The sequence below is a fragment of the Dendrobates tinctorius genome, unplaced genomic scaffold (assembly GCF_039654945.1).
Source record: "Dendrobates tinctorius isolate UK_male_01 unplaced genomic scaffold, ASM3965494v1 ptg000011l, whole genome shotgun sequence".
Classification (NCBI taxonomy): domain Eukaryota; kingdom Metazoa; phylum Chordata; class Amphibia; order Anura; family Dendrobatidae; genus Dendrobates; species Dendrobates tinctorius.
The window spans coordinates 80769087-80793877 of record NW_027361679.1 but is presented as its reverse complement, the minus strand read 5'-3'; positions in this window follow the sequence as shown (position 1 = coordinate 80793877).

Sequence of the window (24791 nt, the reverse complement as noted above, 5' to 3'; positions counted from 1 at the left end):
AAGTAAATCCATTGACACTTTTCCGTGATGTAGTTTTTGCCTCATTCCCAAGAAATCGGCCATCATAAAGAGATATTAAGCTTTCTAGCTTGATAGATAGCTCACTGTGTGACATCAAGGGCAAGGAAATCAGACAAAGTTATCATGCTGGCCAGGGAACCAACCTAATGAGGCAGCGGCTCCTTAAGTGCTCTGTTACGCCCAGAAGCACTTTATGCCTCATTTCCAAATTTGTTTCAACCAATGAATAAACACCTTCATACCTTCTAAGAGCTGCAGGCCTGTATGTAGTTTGGGAAGGAGAGGTTGTTGATCTTACTGACAGATCCCCTTTAGTTAGAGGGACATATAGTTATTCTGCATGACAGTTTCAGGCCGGATGCAGCATTCGCTTGAGTGAAACTTCTGTCCCGTTTAGCGTCAGCATTGCCTACTAGGATTTTTTTGTATGGAATAAAGCCCACGGAGAGCGCTGCCTTTCTTCTATCGCATTGCGAAGCACTGGGTGTGTGCTCAGCTGGTTGTGCCAGCACGCTGTCTGCAGAATAGTCTACATATCCTATCATGGACCCATTTTGTAATACAGAACCAATGTGAAAAAGGTCTTGGACAGTCAGCAGATTTCTCCAACTTTTATGTAATGTGTATGGAGACCAGCTGGCTACAACCAACCCTCCACCCCCAATGGCACAGGCAGGTGAAGGAAATCAAATGACACCAGCAGGTCAAACATATATACATGGTATTTTGCTTGTACATCTACCATAGATTTATTGCGGCTTTAACTACCTATCACCAAAAACACATAAACTAAACCAAAGAAAAAGGTGAACACAAGGCCAAGATAACATATAAAAAATAAAATTTTATTAAAGCATCTAATAAAATCCAATCGACAGGTATATATGGGAACGATGTAGGAAAACGCACACATAATGGTGGTACATAAGCACATGCAAAGGGACGTACACATCCAGATTGATATATATTAGCCATAAATATAGTAATCACACAATTGTGATTTAACCCACATGGGGAAAAAAACGCTATAATATATATTATCAAAGGGAAAATGATGGACATACAAATGCACAGCTGGGATATATACCACAATTATTTCCCTTAGCCATATCCATAAAGATCCCACCCTGCTAACAGCAAGTGACCTCAATATATTAATCACTACCCCAAAGTTACCATACAATTGAGGGGTTAAATTACCAGCAGTTCATGGCAGCAGCAGGGACTGTGATGTATCCTGGATGAGCACGTCAGCCCCGACGCGCGTTTCGATCCTCCTTCATCAGGGGGCATAACTACATTGATGGCTGCCTGTCTTTTTATACCACCTGGTCAAAGCGCGTTTAACCGCGCGACCGGAAGTAGCGGTCCCGGACCGGAAGTGACGCGCTCCGTTGTCAAGACACCAACGACGCCAGCCAGCGTCGGCATCATGCTGGAGGAGGAGCCACAAGGAACCACCAACGCATGGAGATGCCGAGAGCGGGCAGGCACAGGAGGGTGATGACAAACAGGCGCGTGCAGGTCGGGAGAGCTAGTCACACAGAAATAAACCAATGCAATTAAAAAATACATCAAGGTGACTAAAGTGTGAACCTGGAAGTATCATAAATAGAGGCTTATGCAGAAAATATACAAAAAAATATAGATACCACATATATACAGGAAAAGAGGAGGGATTAAGAAAATCCTAGTATTTAATAACAAGGTAGACATATATATGGATATCGATCGGTTCTTCATCAGCGCTTCCAACACTGATCATAAGACGTAGTTCCTCATGCGTTGTCAAAAAAGCCGCTACTCCGATACACATCCAGCACACACAGGCCATCATCATGATGATAATTTTACTAAAAAATAAAATCAAGTGTTAAAATATGGACCACACAAAACCTGAGCGTTCTCCCTAAATCAGAACAGTGTGATCAAAGGAATGGGGCAAAACTAATATGTTCATTTAATCCAGATGGATGGACAGTACCCAATGTCCAAATCCACCTGGATTCTAACTGGGCCAACCTTTTAGACGTGTCTCCACCACGAATACCAACATTCAACATGTCAATACCTCTAACCCTGAGAAGACTACCATTGCAGCTATGGAACCTCCTGAAATGACGGGAGATGGTTTTTAGCGATGCGGGGTCCTCAGTGGATACCGCTGCCTCGATCCCCAATACATGCTCGCGCATACGTTTTTTGAGCTGTCTAGTGGTCATGCCCACATATATCAAATTACATGGGCAGACCGCATAGTAAATCACATTTCGACTCTCACATGTGATATACTTTTTAATTTTATATTCACATACACCATCCAGGCTTGTAAATACCTCAGTGCGGTCCATATTGGGGCAGGCCACGCAATGTCCACATGAGGAACTCCCACATCGCCTGGCCATCCGATCCAAAAACGTATCCGGTATCACACTCGTGTAGTGACTACTGACTAATGTATCACGTAGGTTCCTAGATCTCCTAGCCGCAATGGCAGCCCTCTCAGGAAGGAACCCAGATAGTACCGCGTCGGCCTTCAAGATATGCCAGGATTTATCCAATATTTGTCTCATACGAGAGAAGTGTGAGTGAAAATTAGTAACAAATCTAACTTTATTTGTCTCATCCCTAAACCTCTGCCCGTATAAGAGCGCATCTCTCGATGAGTGTCTAGCCCTGTTGAATGCTCGTTTAATTCTTCTATTACTATACCCACGTTCAGACAGTCTTACTTTTAGGTCATCACTCTGTCTAAAAAAATCCTCGTCGGTGGAACATAATCTACGTAATCTCAAAAATTGACCCGTTGGAACAGATTGAATCATGTGGCCAGGATGGGAAGAGGTCGCATGCAATAACATATTCGTGGAAGTTGGCTTCCTAAATATGTTGGTCTGCATTTCCCCTCTAGTGTCTTTTTTCAAGGTGACGTCCAAAAATTCAATCGTCACAGGATCAAATTTATACGTAATGAAAATATTCATTCCATTAATGTTAAGTGACCTCATGAAAGAATGGAGATCATCACCTGAACCCTGCTAGATTATTAGAATGTCGTCAATGTACCGCGTCCAAGAGAGGACGCGGCACATCGGCGACGATCCATCTGGCAGGGAGAGGTCCCTCTCCCACAGCCCCAGGAACAGGTTAGCATACGCAGGGGTGAAAGACGCCCCCATAGCTGTCCCCTGGAGCTGTAGGAAGAAGGACCCCTTAAAAATGAAGAAATTATGAGTTAATGTAAAAGTTAATAACTCCAAAATCAGTTCTCTGATGTCACCCGGAAGATTTGACATATTAAGGAAAAATGATGTGGCACGGATGCCATCTTCATGCTTAATACTGGTGTAAAGAGACTCAACGTCTCCAGTCACCATTAACATATCATCATCCAATTGGAGTCCATCCACCCGCCTGAGTAATTCACCTGTATCCTTCAGAAATGATGGCAACCCCTCCACAAGCGGCTGCAGTTTGGAGTCTATCCACCGATTGACGTGTTCTGAATAGTTACCCCTCCCTGAGATAATTGGGCGACCTGGGGGCGTCTGCGCGTCCTTATGGATCTTGGGTAATAAATAAAACGTAGAAATAGTTGGTTCAGATACAATTAAAGCACTAGCCACTCCTTAAATATTACACCAGCTTCCTTAGCTCTATTAATAATCTTAGAGAGCTGTGTGGAGTAGGCGGACAAGGGGTTAAACGTTAATTTCTTATAACATATTTTATTATCAAGTTGTCGAAAGGCTTCCTGCTCATAAAGCAACTTTGGCCAGACGACCACGTTACCCCCCTTGTCCGCCGGCTTGAATACAACATCATCAAGATCTTGTAGGGCGCGCAGACGTCCCCGCTCCTCTCTGGTCAAATTGTCGCCATGGATATATCGTGGAATCTCAAGAAACTCCCTACTCACAATTTGTACGAAAAGGTCCACATTGGGACATGAAGATAGAGGAGGTAATTTCCTAGACCTGGGGCGTATCGATGGTGGTACCTTACCTCCTTCAGGGGTGTCATGTTCGGAGGATAGTTCCTCCAAGGTCTGCAGCGCTATTTGCTCTTCTTCTGTGGGAAATAATTTGGAGAGGTTGCCATCAAAGAAGTGTTTCTTGAAGATAAGGGAGCGGGCAAAAAGATGTAAATCTTTCACTGCCAAAAATGCGTCAAAAGGCGCGGGGGGTGAAAACGAAAGCCCCTTTTCCAAAACAGCCAAATCTACATCGGTAAAAATATGTGAACTCAAATTGATTACCTTATTATTATATTTGGTGACATCAGGAGAACGATGTTGCCGTCTATACAGATGAAAGCCACGTCCGTGTTGATTACGTCTGACCTTCCCTGACCTAGTGGCCATAGACGATCCAGAAATATCTGATACATCACTCATAGAGGACATGGATGTTTGGAACGAAGCACGTCCCATTCGATTTCCCTGCGGACTCGGCTTTCTCCATAAATAGACAGAGTTATTCTCATAATCTCGTCGGTCACGATTAATTTTGTTCAATTGGGTGGTCTGTATCCGTTTAACCACTGATTCCAATATTTTATTAGGCTCATCTTGAAAACTAGTCCATTTTTCAGCAGTACCAGAGGACTTAAGATCTTCCTCAATAGTTTTAATAGATCGATCCAATTGTGAAATCAGACCACCATTATGCCTACTAAGGAGTTGCATTAAGGTCTTAGAACACTCATTGCAGGCCTCTTCCCACCTGGCCACAAACTCATCATCCTCCACTGGAAACGTGGGTATAACATGAACCCTTAACCCTCGTGGTATAATCTTCTTAGCCAAATACCTATCCAAGAAGGTTCAGTTCCACCACAGTTTAGTTCTCTTAATTACTAATTTTTGTAATACTGTTCCCTGATCATCCCATTTCACATCACCGCTCTGTTGGATGTTGAGTCCATCACCCCCAATGACCTGAGCGATCTGGGATAGCCAGGATTTCTCCTTAGCTTGAAAATCCATGTTGGACCAAATGCCTGTGCAAAACACAGCAAGAATTAAATGACACCAGCAGGTCAAACATATATACATGGTATTTTGCTTGTACATCTACCATAGATTTATTGCGGATTTAACTACCTATCACCAAAAACACATAAACTAAACCAAAGAAAAAGGTGAACACAAGGCCAAGATAACATATAAAAAATACAATTTTATTAAAGCATCTAATAAAATCCAATCGACAGGTATATATGGGAACGATGTAGGAAAACGCACACATAATAGTGGTACATAAGCACATGCAAAGGGACGTACACATCAAGATTGATATATATTAGCCATAAATATAGTAATCACACAATTGTGATTTAACCCACATGGGGAAAAAAATGCTATAATATATAATATCAAAGGGAAAATGATGGACATACAAATGCACAGCTGGGATATATACCACGATTATTTCCCTTAGCCATATCCATAAAGATCCCACCCTGCTAACAGCAAGTGACCTCCATATATTAATCACTACCCCAAAGTTACCATACAATTGAGGGGTTAAATTACCAGCAGGTCACGGCAGCAGCAGGGACTGTGATGTATCCTGGATGAGCACGTCAGCCCCGACGCGCGTTTCGATCCTCCTTCATCAGGGAGCATAACTACATTGATGGCTGCCTGTCTTTTTATAAGCGCCTAATCCACACAGCTCTCTAAGATTATTAATAGAGCTAAGGAAGCTGGTGTAATATCTAAGGAGTTGGCTAGTGCTTTAATTGTATCTGAACCAACTATTTCTACGTTTTATTTATTACCCAAGATCCATAAGGATGCGCAGACGCCCCCAGGTCGCCCAATTATCTCAGGGAGGGGTAACTATTTAGAACACGTCAATCGGTGGATAGACTCCAAACTGCAGCCACTTGTGGAGGGGTTGCCATCATTTCTGAAGGATACAGGTGAATTACTCAGGCGGGTGGATGGACTCCAATTAGAGGATGATATGTTAATGGTGACTGGAGACGTTGAGTCTCTTTACACCAGTATTAAGCATGAAGATGGCATCCGTGCCACATCATTTTTCCTTAATATGTCAAATCTTCCGGGTGACATCAGAGAACTGATTTTGGAGTTATTAACTTTTACATTAACTCATAATTTCTTCATTTTTAAGGGGTCCTTCTTCCTACAGCTCCAGGGGACAGCTAAAGGGGGCATCTTTCGCCCCTACGTATGCTAACCTGTTCCTGGGGCTGTGGGAGAAGGACCTCTCCCTGCCAGATGGATCGTCGCCGATGTGCCGCGTCCTCTCTTGGACGCGGTACATCGACGACATTCTAATAATCTGGCAGGGTTCAGGTGATGATCTCCATTCTTTCATGAGGTCACTTAACATTAATGGAATGAATATTTTCATTACGTATAAATTTGATCCTGTGACGATTGAATTTTTGGACGTCACCTTGAAAAAAGACACTAGAGGGGAAATGCAGACCAACATATTTAGGAAGCCAACTTCCACGAATATGTTATTGCATGCGACCTCTTCCCATCCTGGCCACATGATTCAATCTGTTCCAACGGGTCAATTTTTAAGATTACATAGATTATGTTCCATCGACGAGGATTTTTTTAGACAGAGTGATGACCTAAAAGTAAGACTGTCTGAACGTGGGTATAGTAATAGAAGGATTAAACGAGCATTCAACAGGGCTAGACACTCATCGAGAGATGCGCTCTTATATGGGCAGAGGTTTAGGGATGAGACAAATAAAGTTAGATTTGTTACTAATTTTCACTCACACTTCTCTCGTATGAGACAAATATTGGATAAATCCTGGCATATCTTGAAGGCTGACCCGGTACTATCTGGGTTCCTTCCTGAGAGGGCTGCCATTGTGGCTAGGAGATCTAGGAACCTACGTGATACATTAGTCAGTAGTCACTACACGAGTGTGATACCGGATACGTTTTTGGATCGGATGGCCAGGCGATGTGGGAGTTCCTCATGTGGACATTGCGTGGCCTGCCCCAATATGGACCGCACTGAGGTATTTACGAGCCAGGATGGTGTACGTGAATATAAAATTAAAAAGTATATCACATGTGAGAGTCGAAATGTGATTTACTATGCGATCTGCCCATGTAATTTGATATATGTGGGCATGACCACTAGACAGCTCAAAAAACGTATACGCGAGCACGTATTGGGGATCGAGGCAGCGGTGTCCACTGAGGACCCCGCATCGCTAAAAACCATCTCCCGTCATTTAAGGAGGTTCCATAGCTGCAATGGTAGTCTTCTCAGGGTTAGAGGTATTGACATGTTGAATGTTGGTATTCGTGGTGGAGACACGTCTAAAAGGTTGGCCCAGTTAGAATCCAGGTGGATTTGGACATTGGGTACTGTCCATCCATCTGGATTAAATGAACATATTAGTTTTGCCCCATTCCTTTGATCACACTGTTCTGATTTAGGGAGAACGCTCAGGTTTTGTGTGGTCCATATTTTAACACTTGATTTTATTTTTTAGTAAAATTATCATCATGATGTTGGCCTGTGTGTGCTGGATGTGTATCGGAGTAGCGGCTTTTTTGACAACGTATGAGGAACTACGTCTTATGATCAGTTTTGGAAGCGCTGATGAAGAACCGATCGATATCCATATATATGTCTACCTTGTTATTAAATACTAGGATTTTCTTAATCCCTCCTCTTTTCCTGTATATATGTGGTATCTATATTTTTTTGTATATTTTCTGCATAAGCCTCTATTTATGATACTTCCAGGTTCACACTTTAGTCACCTTGATGTATTTTTTAATTGCATTGGTTTATTTCTGTGTGACTAGCTCTCCCGACCTGCACACGCCTGTTTGTCATCATCCTCCTGCGCCTGCCCACTCTCGGCATCTCCATGCATTGGTGGTTCCTTGTGGCTCCTCCTCCAGCATGACGCCGACGCTGGCTGGCGTCGTTGGTGTCTTGACAACGGAGCGCGTCACTTCCGGTCCGGGACCGCTACTTCCTGTCGCGCCGTTAAACGCGCTTTGACCAGGCGGTATAAAAAGACAGGCAGCCATCAATGTAGTTATGCCCCCTGATGAAGGAGGATCGAAACACGCGTCGGGGCTGACGTGCTCATCCAGGATACATCACAGTCCCTGCTGCTGCCGTGACCTGCTGGTAATTTAACCCCTCAATTGTATGGTAACTTTGGGGTAGTGATTAATATATGGAGGTCACTTGCTGTTAGCAGGGTGGGATCTTTATGGATATGGCTAAGGGAAATAATTGTGGTATATATCCCAGCTGTGCATTTGTATGTCCATCATTTTCCCTTTGATATTATATACAGTATTATAGCGTTTTTTTCCCCATGTGGGTTAAATCACAATTGTGTGATTACTATATTTATGGCTAATATATATCAATCTGGATGTGTACGTCCCTTTGCATGTGCTTATGTACCACCATTATGTGTGCGTTTTCCTACATCGTTCCCATATATACCTGTCGATTGGATTTTATTAGATGCTTTAATAAAATTGTATTTTTTATATGTTATCTTGGCCTTGTGTTCACCTTTTTCTTTGGTTTAGTTTAAGTGAAGGAAATCAGTCATGTTGGATTTCATCATGAATAAGAGATCTAAAAGGAATTAAGTGTCAGAAGAAGACTCGGCAGGCACTACGTTTTGATAAGACGTGGTCCTCATAAGAGTGTTCTCCAGAGCTCGCTTTCCTCAGCTGGAGACACCTAATCGTAAGAAATAGGATCCCACTTTAGGGGCCACAGCTTTATTAGCCTTTGATGCTCTCTTGGGGTTGAGAGTCAACAGACCATCCCTATTACCTCTGACTTACCATCAATGATTCATCCATTTTTCTTGCATGGGGAAAAAAAACCCTAACTTCCATCATCCAGTCAGTGAAAAACGGACAGGACACGATGCAACTCACGGACGAGTCTTTTTGCAGACCCATACACTTGAAAGGACGAGTTTGGTCCACAAATCAGATCAAACTAAGGCATGTTTGTTTTGTCGTATACAGACTGACAGTATGCAAGAGATACCGTAGTTAAAGAATATACGGTATACACAAACACACATATATACATACAGGAAGTCTAAGGAGAAGCCATTTTTTTGCTCTAAAAATTTCAGAAAATTGCTGTAAAAGTGCATTATTAACCCACTAAAAGGGGAATTAAATTTTTATAACATTTAATAAAATGTGCTGTCATTTAGTTAATTAACAGAAAAAGAAAAAAGTTTTTACTCCAAAACATTTCTACCTAAGAACCAAGAGTGTTGGGTAAATTTGGTAGTCTGAAGCCTCGCCTTAAAAAGGGTCACCTGTCCTTTAATCACTCGTTGGAACTGATCCAGCAGTAATCCATTGGCAAAAAAGTTGCGCAGAAAAAAAAAAAGCGGATCTCAGCTGAATTTTTTTTTTTTTTAAACACTGAAGTCTATGGACAACGGATTCATTAATTAGCCATCTGTGATCTTCCATTTGAAGCTGATCCAGTAAGCAAAAAACAGCGTATTTTCTACTACAAGCAAAGTGGGTAAGACTTTGCAGCAGAAATTGACCTGTAGATTGCATGATGCATGACTATTTCTATAGCAGCTTTCCACTGGGCATTGCACTCTGCAATGCACAGGGTGAAATCCACAGTAAATCTGCATTTAGTGAATGCAGATTTTCTCGAGGACTATTACTGCATGAAAATGTATACTTGTGAATGTAGCCTTATGATTTATCGTGCACAAATTACAATGATCTCTAGGAGAGAGCTAGTAAACAGCCCATTGGTGCCATTACTCTTCAGTGAATGCCCATGCATCAGGCATATGGGTTGTCATGGAGCTCACTGAACTGCCGAAATCTATAAATACTTCGGAGACAACACTATCACATTTATTCTAAGTAAGGAGCGTTCAATCCGGGAATCAGCACACATGATCTGACTATTCTAGAGGCAGAACGACATCTCTCCTCTACCAAGCTTAGTATAACCAGAGCTGGACGAGCCTAGGAGACGAGGGGAGGAAAGCCCTCCAGGACCTGAAAATCGGCAGCAGGAGATCCAGTTCACCCCTCACGTAGGAAGAATCTGCTAAAACGGTCACATCTAAAACACTGCATCCAAACAGTAATGACAGAGGTGTAACCTGGGGATATGCTGAAGGTTATACAGTCATGGGTTTCATAGCTGTGGGGCCTAAAGGTTCCCATAACCGAATAAGTTTTTTTTGTTTTTTTTTTTTTAAACACCCAAAAACTGCCTGGTCCTTTTTGCTTCTGTGACAATTTAGGTTCAGCCTACACAGTAACTTTGACCATGTAAGAACAAATTTTGTAGTTTGTGTAACTACATTAGGCAACTGTATGACGTTTTCAAGCCCTGATCAGGAGACCAGCCGCCGGTCTGTGCAGCATGGTCAGTACATGGACATCTGAATGTGGCGCAACATTAAGACTGCAACGTCACACTGTTAAAATTGCAACATTAATACTCAATAGCCATGTAGAGATTTAGGAGTTAGGGATTTCTGCAAAGTCACATTGATGTAAACTAGAGGGTGGCGGGGCATGATTAATTATTATTATTATTATTTATATAGCGCCATTGATTCCATGGTGCTGTACATGAGAAGGGGTTACATACAAATTACAGATATCACTTACAGTAAACAAACTAACAATCACAGACTGATACAGAGGGGAGAGAGGACCCTGCCCTTTCAGGCTTACATGCTACAGGATGGTGGGAAGGAGACAGTAGATTGGGGGGTTGCAGCAGCTCCAGTGATGGTGAGGCGGTAGCTCCAGTAGTGGTGAGGAGGCAGCGGGGTCATTGCAAGCTGTAGGCTTTCTTGAAAAGGTGGGTTTTCAGGTTCCGTCTGAAGGATCCAAATGTGGTTGATAGTCGGACATGTTGGGGCAAAGAATTCCAGAGGATGGGGGCTATTCGGGAGATTACGTGAGGGAAGGTATCGGGAGATTAGTTCAGAGACAATTGGAGGAGACAGGTTATAGATGGCCTTGTAGGTCAGATACAGTGGCTTAGATCACCGAAGTCTCTCAGTCCATGCATAGTTGCAATGACTGTTGATTTAAATGACTATGTTGATTTAAATGACTTTAAATGTAGAAAACTTCTACATTTTCCTTGCAGTGGAGGCAAATTTAAAAAAAAAAAATAATTCTATAATATATTTATCTTTTATAACATATACACACATTAAATATACATACACATCCGTACAACAAAATTTCAGAAAATTGCTGTAAAAGTGCATTAACCCACAATAAGACAAATTAAATTATTTTTTTAGATATATATATATATATATTTATTTTAGCGCAGCAGGGGGATGTTACATTTTTTTTAATCATTCTTTTGCACTGGATACTAAGTACATAGAAAAATAAAAAGAATGCAACAAAGTCACTCACTATTGTGGCGGCTTCGTTACAGAGTTGGTCATTCTCTATAGAACATAATGATATACTTCTACCAGGTTCATTCTTATTGGAAGAGTCACAGCAACAGTAGTCCACTCCTTTGTTTAAAGCTAGAACAGGTTACTCCATGTGTCACTATCATAAAAGGACTTGTCGAATCTCACCGAGATAGCGACACGCAAGGAGTGACCAGCTCTGGTTATAGACAATGAAAGACTGGACTCCTCTTGCTGGTGACTCTTCCAGTAAATGTGAACCTGGCATAGGTTTATTATTGCTTTTACATTGTAGCCACATTAGCGTAGATCCTTAATTCTTGCTACATGAATGACATTAACATGCATTCTGGATTTATGTTAGTATTAAAAATACAGTAAAGGATCAATATTTTTCCCATTCACAAATCACATTTTTATGTGACCTCCATTTTTGTTATTTTTTATTCTAAGATTTGTACAGGAATTACAATTGTAACCTATGGTCTGTACTTAGATGTCTATCACTAGAATCAATGAAAGTAGCCAATTTATATAGTTTGGCAACAATGTATCCATTTTACTGTTCTAGAACTCTTCGGGAGCATAAGTAAGCAGGAGTTGAAATAGATCAAGTTTCTGTCAAGTGTTAAAACGTCATTCAACCATACAAGGCTCCATCAAATCCATTCCTCCCAGGTAAAGATTTGGAACAGTGCTGAAACCCTTCAGTAGTGAGTAACTCTAAAAGAACACAGTAATAGCTCAGGGGACCACCGAAATATTCATCCTATATTACAGGAAAGATGTATATCTTTGTACCGTGCTAGCCAGTAGATAGAAAAATATTCAGAATTGAGAGTCCTCAGTGGTTGATACCTTTTAATGGCTAACTGAAAAAATGGTAACACATTGCAAGCTTTCGAGACTACTCAGGTCTCTTCTTCAGGCTAGACTAATACAAAATCTGAAGAGTCACATATTTATTCACATTACAACACAGAAAAAATGCAATGGATAAGACAAGTGATGTGAAGCAGAACTATCAATATGGGAGAGGGAGAAACATAAATATTGGACTGGTCAGCAGGAACCAAACCGCTTGGGTTCTTTTCTAGGTCGCTTCCAGATGCCCGGAGCCTAATGACCGTGGCCTCTCATCTGGAGCCTGACATCCACGGCCTGATGTCCGGAGTCTGACGACCTCTTCCAGATGTCCTGTCTGGTGTCCTGATGTCCACCTGGTGTTCTGATATCCACCTGATGTCCTGATGTACACCTGATGTCTAGATGTCCAGATGTCCACCCAATGTCCTGATGATCACCTGATGTCCTGATGTCCATCTGGCGTCCCGATGTCCACCTGATGTCCTGATGTCCACCTGATGTCCACCTGGCGCCCAGATGTCCTAATGTCTACCTGGTGTCCTGATGTCCACCCGATGTCCTGATGTCCACCCGATGTCCTTATGTCCACCAGATGTCCACCTGATGTTCTGATGTCCACCAGATGTCCTGATGCCTGATGTCTCCCTGATGTCCACCTAGGTGCCCTGATGTCCACTCTGTGTTCCTGATGTCCACTCCGTGTTCCTGATATCCACTCCGAGTCCGGATATCTCTCCGAGTTCTGATGTCCAGCCTGTGTCCAGATATCCAGGCCGTGGTTCTGGTGGTCAAATTTGTGCTCTTAAACCGGTCCTGCTCTCCATCCTGGATGGAATCCTTCTCCATGGATTCCAGGAGTCTCCAGCTCTCCTCCCCGGTGACTGTCCCGCCTGCGAGTCCTGGATCTGACCAGCCTATGCCCGGTGCTGTAGTGCCAACATTCCTGGACCTGTGCTATCCGAGTCCTGTTCTCATTGTCCTGCAAGTTCCCTGGGGTCTTACCCGTGATGACCCTGCCATCATCTGAAGTCCACCTGAGGTCGGCGTCAGACATTCTCCTGCAGCGCTTGTGCTATGCCATAGCCGCGCGTGCGTGGTTCGGCTGCGCTGCATGACCACCCGCATGTGCAGTCCCCCCTAGTAAGCCCTTGCTAGAAAATCCTGGACTGAGTCAACCCATGATGACCTCCTGCTTGACCTGTCTACCTGAGATGGGTTTCCTTCATGATGTGCATATTCCGGAACCTGGTGTTTCTATGTTTTTGCCTTATTTCAGTTAATTTTATTTTTCTTCACACCTGAAGTTGTGCGGTGTCTTTTAGTCCTGCTTATGGCCATCATGTCCACATGCTCAGCTGCAACAGATGCCGGTCACTACCATTCCCTAGTCCGGGAAGGTCCGAGTCCCCCCTGTGGTCCAGTGGGTCCACATTCCACGATCACCTGGGACGCATACCCCGTAGTCATTATAGCTGAACGACATGGGAGCGTTGGCTGTAAGCCCCGCTGCGTCCGCAATCGTAACAATATTCCTTACGCATCATTGTACAAAGTATGTTTCTTACATTATACTTCTTTAAACATAACAAATATCAGAGTTTCCTACATTTTATCAACTTTTGCAAGATTATTAACAAACAGATGATTGCACGCACAAATAAGAAACTCGAAAAAAAAACATAGGCCTCCTCCATATCCCCTCAAAGCCTCCATTCCATCGCCAATACAGGTGTGTTTTCTAAAATTTTAGTGGAAAAAATAGGTCAGCGATTTGCTCATAATCTAGGAAAAGTCGAATAAGAATGGACACAGCTCCGCAATGTCTACTTCAGAGATCTGACTAGCAAATATATCTTCAAAAGCAACTTTTTAGCTCACTTAGAATTAAAAGGTCGGAGAAACGCATATTGCAAATTACAAGGTAAGTGGTTCTTATACACATTTACAGAATTGGCTGATTTTAGTCTATTGTTTAAAGGAGCCTCATTTAAAAAGCATATCATAGATCACAAAAACATATCTTCACACATTCCACAACTTAAAAATTAACAACTTTGACAGTTTCATTCATTTTAGCTACTTTTCCAAAATTATCAGAAAACAGATAATTGCACACCTAAAAATAAAATTAAAAAACATAGACCTCCTCCATATCCCCTCAAAGCCTCCTTTCCATCTCCAATATAAGTGTTCTTTCTACCATTTTTATAAAAGAAATAATAATCTATTTGCTCATAATTTTGGAAAAGTGCAAGGAGAGTTTTGTACCAAACATTCCATCTCCAATATAAGTGTTCTTTCTACCATTTTTATAAAAGAAAAAATAATCTATTTGCTCATAATTTTGGAAAAGTGCAAGGAGAGTTTTGTACCAAACACTTCCTATGTCTTGATCTGGGTACCATGGCTGGTAGTTATCAAAGCCTTGCAACATGTACATGTGGCTAACATTTCAAAACTGAGGAACAATAAGATATTTTAAGGTCAAAACTTCATGTTAGGGTTGGCGGGTTCCACTGAATAAAAATAAATAACAAAGTGCAATCGCTACCCGGGGTCCACTGTATAGAGATGTATAAATGCTGCTAGTGAACAATGGTGGAACGTAACAGTAAGCGATCACTTTAAACGCGCTGCGTTAAATGCCACGCATTGTGAACAGAACTCAGAGTACCCAGCTCAGTTACTGCACAGAGTGGTACTGCTAAAAGTAAGCAAGGTACCAAACGCTGTTAAACGTCACAGGGGAAATAGCAGGTGGGCAGAGCTTGCTCTGCAAGTAAATTGTGCTAGCCGCACACATGTAATAAAGCAGATGCTGAGTCAAGGAAGAGAACTCATGTGACGCTAGGTGCAAGACCCTGTCGCTTTCCCAGAGAAATACAGCCTGAGGGTAGGACTTGTTCTGTAACTCAATGTTCCTAACCGCACAAATGAAGGAGACAGATGCTAAACCAAGGGAAATTTACCCAGTCCTAACCCTACCTACCCACGTAAGTACTCTCAGAGAATAGAGCGACACACTCAAACATGCAGACAGACTGATAGAGTATCCACTCACATAAACCACACATAAGTGATACCAGCGGGCCCGCGAGTGCCGCTGGGGGCATTTTATACACTAGACTCTACCACAAACACTCACGCCCAGCTGGCCAAGACGTCGCCTGCAGACCATTCCGTAGCTGCCACCTCACCAGAGCAGCAAACGTCCTACCACCAATGAGCAGACGCCACATCACGGACATGCTCAGTAGAGTGATCTCTGCACTCATAATCCCAAGCTTCAGGCTGCAGCTGCATAAGGCTGATTACCATAAATTTGGCTGGAGAGACAGCAGTAACCAAACCGCTTAGGTTCCTTTCTAGTTCGCTTCCAGATGTCCGGAGCCTGATGACCGTGGCCTCTCATCTGGAGCCTGACATCCATGGCCTGATGTCCGGTGTCTGACGACCTGTTCCAGATGTCCTGTCTGGTGTCCTGATGTCCACCTGATGTCCTGATGTCCACCTGGCGTCTAGATGTCCTGATGTCCACCCAATGTCCTGATGATCACCTGATGTCCTGATGTCCATCTGGCGTCCCGATGTCCACCTGATGTCATGATGTCCACCTGATCTCAACCTGGCGCCCAGATGTCCCAAAGTCTACCTGGTGTCCTGATGTCCACCCGATGTCCTGATGTCCATACAATGTCTTGATGTCCACCCAATGTCCTTATGTCCACCAGATGTCCTGATGTCCACCAGATGTCCTGATGTCCACCAGATGTCCTGATGCCTGATGTCTCCCTCATGTCCAACTAGGTGCCCTGATGTCCACTCCATGCTCCTGATGTCCACTCCGTATTCCTGATATCCACTCCGAGTCAGGATATCTCTCCGAGTTCTGACGTCCAGCCTGTGTCCAGATATCCAGTCCGTGGTTCTGGTGGTCAAATTTGTGCTCTTAAACCGGTCCCATTCTCCTTTCTGGATGGAATCCTCCTCCATGGTTTCCGGGAGTCTCCAGCTCTGCTCCCTGGTGACGGTCCCGCCTGCGAGTCCTGGATCTGACCAGCCTATGCCCATGCTGTAGTGCCAGCATTCCTGGACCTGTGCTATCCGAGTCCTGTTCTGATGTCCTGCAAGTTCCCTGTGGTCATACCGTGATGACCCTGCCATCATCTGAAGTCCACCTGAGGTCGGCGTCAAACATTCTCCTGCTGCGCTTGTGCTATGCCCGTAGCCATGCGTGCGTGGTTCCGCTGCGCTGCATGACCACCCGCATGTGCGGTCCCCCCTAGTAAGCCCGTGCTAGACAATCCTGGACTGAGTCAACCCATGAAGACCTCCTGCTTGGCCTGTCTACCTGAGATGGGTTTCCTTCATGATATGCATATTCCGGAACCTGGTGTTTCTATGTTTTTGCCTTATTTCAGTTCATTTTATTTTTCTTCACACCTGAAGTTGTGCGTTGTCTTTTAGTCCTGCTTATGGCCATCTTGTCCACATGCTCAGCTGCCACAGATGCCGGTCGCTACCATTCCCTAGTCCGGGTAGGTCCGAGTCCCCCCTGTGGTCCAGTGGGTCCACATTCCACAATCACCTGGGATGCATAACCCGTAGTCATTATAGCTCGACGACACGGGAGCGTTGGCTGTAAGCCTCGCTGCGTCCGCGATCGTAACAATATTCCTTACGCATCATTGTACAAAGTATGTTTCTTACATTAAACATCTTTAAACATAACAAATATCAGAGTTTCCTACATTTTATCAACTTTTGCAAGATTATTAACAAACAGATGATTGCAAGCACAAATAAGAAACTCGAAAAAAACATAGGCCTCCTCCATATCCCCTCAAAGCCTCCATTCCATCGCCAATACAGGTGTGTTTTCTAAAATTTTAGTGGAAGAAAAAGGTCAGCGATTTGCTCATAATCTAGGAAAAGTCGAATAAGAATGGACACAGCTCCGCAATGTCTACTTCAGAGATCTGACTAGCAAATATATCTTCAAAACCAACTTTTTAGCTCACTTAGAATTAAAAGGTCGGAGAAACGCATATTGCAAATTACAAGGTAAGTGGTTCTTATACACATTTACAGAATTGGCTGATTTTAGTCTATTGTTTAAAAGAGCCTAATTTAAAAAGCATATGATAGATCACAAAAACATATTTTCACACATTCCACAACTTAAAAATTAACAACTTTGACAGTTTCATTCATTTTAGCTATTTTCCAAAATTATTAGAAAACAGATAATTGCACACCTAAAAATAAAATTAAAAAACATAGGCCTCCTCCATATCCCCTCAAAGCCTCCTTTCCATCTCCAATATAAGTGTTCTTTCTACCATTTTTATAAAAGAAAAAATAATCTATTTGCTCACAATTTTGGAAAAGTGCAAGGAGAGTTTTGTACCAAACACTTCCTATGTCTTGATCTGGGTACCATGGCTGGTAGTTATCAAAGCATTGCAACATGTACATGTGGCTAACATTTCAAAACTGAGGAACAATAAGATATTTTAAGGTCAAAACTTCATGTTAGGGTTGGCGGGTTCCTCTGAATAAAAATAAATAACAAAGTGCAATCGCTACCCGGCATCCACCGTACAGAGATGTATAAATGCTGCTAGTGAACAATGGTGGAACTTAACAGTAAGCGATCACCTTAAACGCGCTGTGTTAAATGCCACGCATTGTGAACAGAACTCAGAGTACCCAGCTCAGTTACTGCACAGAGTGGTACTGCTAAAAGTAAGCAAGGTACCAAACACTGTTAAACATCACAGGGGAAATAGCACGTGGGTAGAGCTCGCTCTGCAAGTAAATTGTGCTAGCCGCACACGTGTAATAAAGCAGATGCTGAGTCAAGGAAGAGAACTCATGTGACGCTAGGTGGAAGACCCTGTCGCTTTCCCAGAGAAATACAGCCTGAGGGTAGGACTTGTTCTGTATCTCAACTGTCCTAACCGCACGAATGAAGGAGACAGATGCTAAGCCAAGGGAAATATACCCAGTCCAAACCCTACCTACCCACGTAAGTACTCTCAGAGAATTGAGCGACACACTCAAACGTGCAGACAGACTGATAGAGTATCCATTCACATAAACCACACATAAGTGATACCAGCGGGCCCGCGAGTGCCGCTAGGGGCATTTTATAAACTAAACTATACCACAAACACTCACGCCCAGCTGGCCAAGACGTCGCCTGCGGACCATTCCGTAGCTGCCACCTCACCAGAGCAGCAAACGTCCTATCACCAATGAGCAGACGCCACATCACGGACATGCTCAGTAGAGTGATCTCTGCACTTAGACTCCCAAGCTTCAGGCTGCAGCTGCATAATGCTGATTACCATAAACTTGGCTGGAGAGCCAGCAGTAACCAAACCCCTTGGGTTCTTTTCTAGGTCGCTTCCAGATGTCCGGAGCCTGATGACCGTGGCCTCTCATCTGGAGCCTGACATCCATGGCCTGATGTCCGGTGTCTGACGACCTTTTCCAAATGTCCTGTCTGGTGTCCTGATGTCCACCTGATGTCCACCTGATGTCCTGATGTCACGATCTGGTTCAGGTTGGAGCCAGTGTTATTGCAACCACTAGAGGGAGCAATGTAGGAAGCGTAGTCAGGTGAAGCCGAAAGTCAGTACACTGGATAAGCAATACTTTAGCAATGGAGCAGGCAGATAACGAAGTCAGAGGAAAAGCCAGAAGTCGGTACACGGGATCAGCGATACTTAGCAGATGGAGCAGGCGGATAACGAAGTCAGAGGAAAAGCCAGAAGTCGGTACACGGGATCAGCGATACTTAGCAGATGGAGCAGCTGCAGCAGCAGCAGCAGGAGAAGGAGCTTGACTACAGGCTGGAAGCACAATAATCACGCAATGAGGAAGTGTACCGGCTGAGGTTATATAGGGTGGGCAATTAGCAATCAATGGGCCAATTAGGAGAGCACAGGGTGGAGCTGATCAAGAACAAGAATCACTGGTATCTGGTTTCACATGGGATCTTCCAAGCAGCCGCATAGCTCAGATGGCTGAGCTGCTGGCCAGCAGACAAGAGGTTCCAGGTTCGATTCCTGACAGTACTCCCCTCCTTCCAGGATGGCCTCTGGACATCTCAGGGGCTGGTTTATCTGGATACCTCTGATGGAAGATTCTTGTTAGCCTAGAAGCATGAACATTTTCCTCCGGTTCCCATGAGTTTTCTTCTGGTCCGTAACCCTTCCATTGCACAAGATACTGCAGGTTACCTCGGATTCTCCTAGAGTCCAGAATCTTCTCCACAATAAATTCTTCCTCGCCATGGACCCTTTCAGGTGGAGGAGGAGGCTGAGTTCTTCCTGGAAATGGATTTTCACAGAATGGTTTGAGCAGAGATACATGAAACACTGGGTGAATCTTAAGACTGCTGGGAAGTTCCAACCGGAAAGCAACTTTGTTAATTTGTGCAGCAATTTGGAAGGGTCCTATGAATTTTTGTCCCAATTTAGAAGACGGCACGTGTGTTTTTAGGTTTTTAGTGGACAACCAAACCTTGTCACCCACGTGCAGATTAGGAGGTTCTCTACGGTGTTTATTTGCTGCTTTTTTATAGTCTTCTTGGGCCTTTTGCAATATCTCAATTAATTTCTCCTGGGATTCCTTTGATCTGTTGAGTCGGTCAGCAACAGCAGGGGTAGAAGTTTCAAAAGGAAGATTAGGAATACATACTGGATGCAAGCCATAGTTAGCATAAAAAGGACTTTGGGCTGTAGAGCTGTGTTTAGCGTTGTTATAAGCAAATTCCGCTGTTGGTAAATAGTCCACCCAATCATCTTGAAGATATGAAATGAAGCAGTGGAGGTATTGCTCGAGAGTCTGGTTCGTCCTCTCCGTCTGGCCATTTGATTGCGGATGGAAAGACGTAGAAAGATTCACAGTGACTCCCAGGGCTGTACAGAAGCTTTTCCAGAATTTCGATGTGAACTGCACCCCTCTGTCGGAGACTACATTATCAGGAGTCCCATGCAGCTTAAAAACCTCTTTGATCATTAACTCAGCAGTTTGTTCCGCAGTAGGAATTCTTTTAGTTGGGATGAAATGGGCCATCTTTGTGAGTCGGTCTACCACAACGAGAATCACAGTCATCTTTTTAGATGGAGGTAGATCCACGATGAAATCCATTGAGATTGATCCCCAAGGTCTGGATGGAACTGGAAGAGGTTGTAGAAGTCCTAAAGGAGAGGAACGTGGTGTCTTGTTACGTGCACATGTTACACAGGAGGACACATATTTTTTGACATCCCTTCTACAATTAGGCCACCAAAAGGAACGAAGTAGTAGTTCTTGGGTTTTCATGACTCCGGGGTGTCCTGCAAGTTTAGAATCATGGACTAATTTGAGGACTTCGAGTCTCACCGATTCTGGGATATAAACCCTGTGGTTCAGCATCCAAAATCCCTTCTTGAAAAAAAGATTGACATCTTTAGGAGGATGGTTAAGAAAAGGGTCGTTGTGGTAGCCATTTTTAATCTGAGCAAAAAAAACTTTAGAGTCCAATATTCCCAAAAAAATTTTGGGGCCCAGAATAGTACTGTCAGTATTAGAACTCTCCTGAGGTTCAGAACAAATCCTGGACAGGGCGTCAGCTTTGCCATTTCTCGAACCAGGCCGATAGGAAATTACAAAATTAAATCTTGAGAAAAACAAGGCCCACCGTGCCTGTCTTGCAGACAGTCTTCTTGCTGTGCGTAAAAACTCTAGATTTTTGTGATCAGTGAGGACGGTCACCGGATGATTGGCACCTTCTAGGAGATGTCTCCACTCGGAGAAGGCGACTTTTATGGCTAAAAGTTCTTTATTCCCAATGTCGTAGTTCTTTTCCGCCGGTGACATGGTATGAGAAAGAAATGCGCATGGATGAAGCTGCATCTTATCTCCAACTCGCTGAGACAGAATGGCTCCCACTGCAGAATCCGAGGCATCCACTTCAACAACAAATGGCAGTTCCGGATTTGGATGGACTAGTAGTGGTGCGGAAGTAAAAAGATTTTTTAATTTGTCAAAAGCCTCCTGTGCCTCTGTAGACCAAAAAAAAACTTGGGTTTTCTTGGTTAGCAAGGTGATTGGCAGAATAATTTTTGAAAAGTTTTTAATGAATCTTCTGTAGAAGTTGGCGAAGCCAATGAAGCGCTGAACGTCTTTCAAATTCTTTGGGTGTGGCCAATCCACCACTGCATTGATCTTACTAGGATCCATGCTCAGACCTTCTGGGGAGATGACATATCCTAAAAATTGGATCGTGGGTTGTTCGAATTCACATTTCTCAAGTTTTATGTAGAGATGATTCTCCTGTAGACGTTCCAAGACTAACTGGACTTGCCTGCGATGCTCCTCCAAGGTATCTGAAAATATAAGAATGTCATCGAGATAAACAACAACAAATTGATCCAAAAAATCTCGAAACACATCATTAATGAAGTGCTGAAAGGTGGCTGGGGCGTTGCTAAGGCCAAAAGGCATCACTAGGTACTCAAAATGTCCGTATCTTGTTCTGAAGGCGGGCTTTCCCTCATCTCCAGGGCGAATCCGTATGAGGTTGTAGGCCCCTCTCAGGTCCAGTTTAGTAAAAATTTTAGCAGAGCGGAGTCTTTCTAATAACTCTGGAATTAACGGAAGTGGGTAGCGATTTTTTACGGTAATTTTATTAATTTCCCTGTAATCGATACATGGCCGCAAAGTTGAGTCTTTCTTTTCAACAAAGAATAAGGGTGCCCCAGCTGGAGATGTAGAAGGTCGGATGAAGCCTTTCTCTAAGTTTTCATCCAGATACTCTCTCAGTACCTTCAGTTCTGGTTCAGAGAGATTGTAAATTCGCCCGAATGGAATAGTTGTTCCAGGAAGCAGCTCGATGGGGCAGTCATACGGACGATGAGGAGGCAATTGATCAGCTTTTTTCTTGCTGCAGACATCAGAAAATTGTTGGTATTGTGGTGGTAGTTTATCTTCCTTCGTATGAGAAATCTCAGATACTTGGATTTGTTTAGGAACAGGTGGATCACTATGGCAATTGTTCTTACAGTATTCTGAAGGGAAGGTAATGGTCCTGGAAGCCCAGTTGATAGAGGGGTTATGAGTTGAGAACCAGGGAACTCCTAGGATAACGGGAAATTTTGGAGAGGAAATCAGATGGAAACTGACAGTTTCGTGATGATCAGGTTCCATACAAATCTCAAGTTCAATCGTCTCATGAGTAACAGGTCCAGAAGATAAGGGTGATCCGTCCACCGTTTCCATTTCGATTGGTATGGATTTAGTTCTGCTTGAAATATTATTATCCAATGTGAATTTTAAGTCCATAAAATTCCCTCCTGCTCCAGAATCTAACAAGGCCGAACATCGTACTGTTTGGTTGCCCATTATGACCTGAATGGGAATGACAAAATGAGATGATGATGCACACATCTTGTTTTTCTCCTGCGTTACTGATGAAATCTTCTGCATACTAGGATATGGCTGTTGGGAGAGGTCTGTATCGCTTGCAGTCATGTCGCTTATGAAGGCTATAGTCCTTTTATTAGGACAATTGATGGCGAAATGACCTGAGCCCCCACAATAGAGACATAAATTTTCAGCCCGTCGCCTCTGCTTTTCTTGTGCTGAGAGCGGTTTTTGAATAACATCGATTTGCATCGGTTCAGACACACTTTGCGTCTTTTGTTCATGGTTAGACGAAGAGAAAGAAAAGGCAGGGTTATTTTCCAGTACTCGAAGTCTCTCCTTTCTCCGCTCGGTGAGCCTCTGGTCTATTCGAACACATAGGTGAATAAAGTCTTCCAACTGATCAGGGGTTTCGCCCCTGGCAAGCTCATCCTTTACTGACTCTGATAATCCTCGTCGAAACTGACTTCTCTGGGCCGCTGAGTTCCATGTGGTGTCGGCCACCCAGCGACGGAACTCTGATGTATATTCAGCGACCGAGCGTCGTCCTTGGCGTAAATTATGCAATTTGGTTTCTGCTGTGGCACAACGGTTTGGATCATCAAAAACTTGATTCATAGCTGTGATGAAGGAATCTAAGTTATTAAGGATGTCATAGTTCTTTTCCACATATGGTGAGGCCCATGCAAGAGCTTCATCAGTCAGGAGATTAATCAGAAAAAATACTTTCTTCCTATCGCTGGTAAATGGAGCAGGTTGCATTTGGAAGTATATCCGGCATTGGTTGAGGAATCCTCGGTACTGCTGACGATCCCCACTGAATTTTGCAGGCAGCGGCATTCGTGCGTTTGATTCTGGGCTTAAATTGCGCATGTCAAGAAGTTGCCTTTGTAGTTCAATTATTTCCTTTTGTTGGCCTGATACTACTGTTTGTAGCTTAGAATATTTTTCTTAGTAAGTGGTACAAAAACTTTGAAGTTCAGAAACTTGTTTTGTCAGGGTGGCTACAACGGACTCCATTTTGGCGCGTGATTATTCTGTCACGATCTGGTTCAGGTTGGAGCCAGTGTTATTGCAACCACTAGAGGGAGCAAGGCAGGAAGCGTAGTCAGGTGAAGCCGAAAGTCAGTACACTGGATAAGCAATACTTTAGCAATGGAGCAGGCAGATAACGAAGTCAGAGGAAAAGCCAGAAGTCGGTACACGGGATCAGCGATACTTAGCAGATGGAGCAGGCGGATAACGAAGTCAGAGGAAAAGCCAGAAGTCGGTACACGGGATCAGCGATACTTAGCAGATGGAGCAGCTGCAGCAGCAGCAGCAGCAGCAGGAGAAGGAGCTTGACTACAGGCTGGAAGCACAATAATCACGCAATGAGGAAGTGTACCGGCTGAGGTTATATAGGGTGGGCAATTAGCAATCAATGGGCCAATTAGGAGAGCACAGGGTGGAGCTGATCAAGAACAAGAATCACTGGTATTTGGTTTCACATGGGATCTTCCAAGCAGCCGCATAGCTCAGATGGCTGAGCTGCTGGCCAGCAGACAAGAGGTTCCAGGTTCGATTCCTGACACCTGATGTCCACCTGGCATCTAGATGTCCTTATGTCCACCCGATGTCATATTGATCACCTGATGTCCTGATGTCCATCTGGCGTCCTGATGTCCAGATGTCCACCTGGCGCCCAGATGTCCTAATGTCTACCTGATGTCCACCTGATGTCCACCAGATGTCCTGATGCCTGTTGTCTCACTGATGTCCACCTAGGTGCCCTAATGTCCACTCCGTGTTCCTGATGTCCACTCCATATTCCTGATATCCACTCCGAGTCCGGATATCTCTCCGAGTTCTGATGTCCAGCCTGTGTCCAGATATCCAGTCCGTGGTTCTGGTGGTCAAATTTGTGCTCTTAAACCAGTCCCGTTCACCTTCCTGGATGGAATCCTCCATGGTTTCTGGGAGTCTCCAGCTCTGCTCCCGGGTTATGGTCCCGCCTGCGAGTCCTGGATCTGACCAGCCTATGCCCGGTGCTGTAGTGC